We start from the raw sequence: 2,545 nt of genomic DNA on the forward strand, positions 1-2,545 counted from the left end.
ATGAGAGAGAGAGAGAGAGAGAGAGAGAGAGAGAAGCGAGCGTACCATGTGATAAAAAAGAAAAAAAACTTCTTACACCGTAGCCAATTATTTCATGGGGCCGACGGAATGGCTGAAGGGAATATTCTAACTGGAAGAAATTTCCAGGCCATGACACTCGGAATACAATTTTAGCAAAGTATGTACTCCGAAATAATCTAGAGGAATACTGAATCGACTAACAGTGACTAAAACCTTATTAGCTAAAACCAAAGGAAGTGTTTGTCCCGGATGTTTATCGTCCGTGTCTGAAAACGGCGATTACAGAGTCCTTGGCGGTGACGTCACTGAAACTTCATTTCATAAACTAAAACCTCTGCTGTGAGCCTCTTGGACAACGCTACAGCAAGAGCATGGTAGGTGAGTGTTGCAGGGTGTTTTGACGTGTCATTGGGAATTTTATACTTATTTGTTTTGTTTAATTTACAAGAAGCAAGTTCAAGCAACTGTAATTGAGTTTTTAAAGTATGTAAATATCTAGGTTCGAGGAACAAGGGAGGGATATGCTGTGGGACGCAGTGGGTTCCGCGAAGGTGTTCGTGAATCAGAACTTGTGCAGACTGAGCTGGTGTATGGTGCAGAGACGCTTCGTGTACTTCAGCGTATTGCAGTTGGGGCTCAATCCCTTGTACTTATGGATGTTTTCATCATTTCGAACTTTTTTATTAGTTTTTTAATTTTTTGCTGGTTTATTAATTATAATGGTTTTAAGTATCTTCATAGTTTGTCGGTTCTAGCAGGTGTTCTCACAGTTAACACTGAACTCGAACCTGCTTTTTGTAACTCCTGGGGAATTCCCCTATGTAGCTACAGTCATAACATTCCAAATTTTCCCAATGTATCTAAATTCGACCATGATTTAGTAGGGACTGCATTGTTCCATATTACATTCTAGAACTCTTTCAGGATTTGCTTTGTGCAGCGAAGGATTTCTCCGAGAACGACGTTTAATTTGTTATTCACGTGGATTTGGTTCCTCCGTCTTAGGAAGGTTGGTATACAGTCATTGACTTGGCAATCTCTACTATTAAAACTGTAAATTCGTATCTTTTCAGTCTCGAATTTGTTCATTTTCAACTTTTGAGTGCTTTATTATACTTCAGCATCAAAAGAAGTTTAGCATGCATGGCATAGTGACTTTCATTAATATGTTCATTGATTTCAGGTACCTTAGAATTCGTTATGTTGAATCCTTGTATTAACATGTGCAAGGGCCTAGTCTGGAACTGCATGTGTAGAACAACTGTTTTGGTTTCATGATGAGTAGAGCAGAAACCAGAAGTTAAAAATCACAGGTTAGGTTTTCATTAAATATCAGTTTACAAATTATTGAAACATATTTTTTCCACCTGTGCAGGGTGTCAAACATTTTTCAGTTTTTCCCTCCACCCCTACAGGGGCGGTGCCCCGTAGGGGTGGAGGCCCCTTCCATGCTCCTGCTCCGTAGGTCTTATGATCTACGGGTAGGTGCATGGGAGGGTTTTTTCGGGTATAGACGGATGATCAGCACAATTTTGTTAAACTGTGTTTTAAAATGTTAAAATTAACATAAATGCTTTTCAGTTTAAAATTATTAATTAACGCAATTGCTTAATTTCAAACCTTAATTTAGTTAGTTTTGGTTTAGTATGTAGCTTAGTACTATGATAACGTAGTTAACGTATTTTTTGTTAATTCCAGAGGTCCACATTTCTTTTAGGCCACCAATCACTCAATGACTTGTATTGGGCAAGATTTCGGTGCTGTCATCAGGCCATCTTGGTGTAGATCCACGAGTTAACGGAAAATTACGAATACAATTGAATTTTCGCCTGTTGCTTTTCATTTTGGCAGTTGCTTCCTTGACTCTTAAATAAATTATAGACTTAATTTACTTTACTGTATACTTTAGATGAATATCTTGGTTAAATTTCGCATAGTGGCCCAATGTAGTATTTTAGACGTGAATGAAACCGAATAGAAAATTAATAAATCTGGGTTAATTGCCCCATAGAGACCCAATATAATATTTTTGGTATTTTATTTATGGACATTAATAATGTAGCGTTTTTAACTTAGTTCACTATGTTAAGGAAGTGATAACAAAACACTTCTCAATGCATTATTGTCGCTAATGCATACTTACAGAGAAAAAAAAAAATATTAAGTTTTTACCTCGAATTTTCCTTAAGTTGGGAGAGGTGTTTCCTCTACGGTAATGTTTACTTTTAATGAGCCTTCTAACTTTCTTACGCAAACAAAAGCAGTTCCAGTAACTCATTATTGGCTGAAAGGTGTGACATCGTTATGACGTCATGGGTTTCATAACCAATTACGAACGACTTTAGTCGAAAACTAAGTTTCACTAGCATTTCAGCGGAGTAATAGTTACCTGTCCAGTGTCCAGTGGTATCCTTGTTTGACTGAATACTCGAATAATGAAGCAAAAACCGGCATTTTGTCTTCCTGTAGGTATGGCAGAGGTAGTGGCTGGCCCTTCTGGCATTAATTTTGACAAACCTTCGAT

The 2,545-nt window shown here is 37.6% G+C and overlaps 1 long non-coding RNA gene across 3 annotated transcripts in view; it reads left to right on the forward strand.

The window, feature by feature from the left end:
• Positions 1-2,082, forward strand: part of LOC135206472 (uncharacterized) — a 108,031-nt gene extending 105,949 nt beyond the window's left edge. Inside the window, exons 1-4 of one of the 3 annotated variants that reach the window (XR_010312744.1) lie at positions 347-399; positions 946-1,030; positions 1,205-1,334; positions 1,720-2,082. This is a non-coding gene — a long non-coding RNA (uncharacterized LOC135206472). Of the gene's footprint in view, positions 1-346; positions 400-945; positions 1,031-1,204; positions 1,335-1,719 lie in introns of those variants that run through there. The other 2 variants (XR_010312746.1, XR_010312745.1) reach the window with 2 other exon arrangements.
• The last annotated feature ends 463 nt before the right edge of the window (positions 2,083-2,545 follow it).

Source organism: Macrobrachium nipponense, chromosome 31 (genome assembly GCF_015104395.2).
Source record: "Macrobrachium nipponense isolate FS-2020 chromosome 31, ASM1510439v2, whole genome shotgun sequence".
Lineage (NCBI taxonomy): Eukaryota > Metazoa > Arthropoda > Malacostraca > Decapoda > Palaemonidae > Macrobrachium > Macrobrachium nipponense.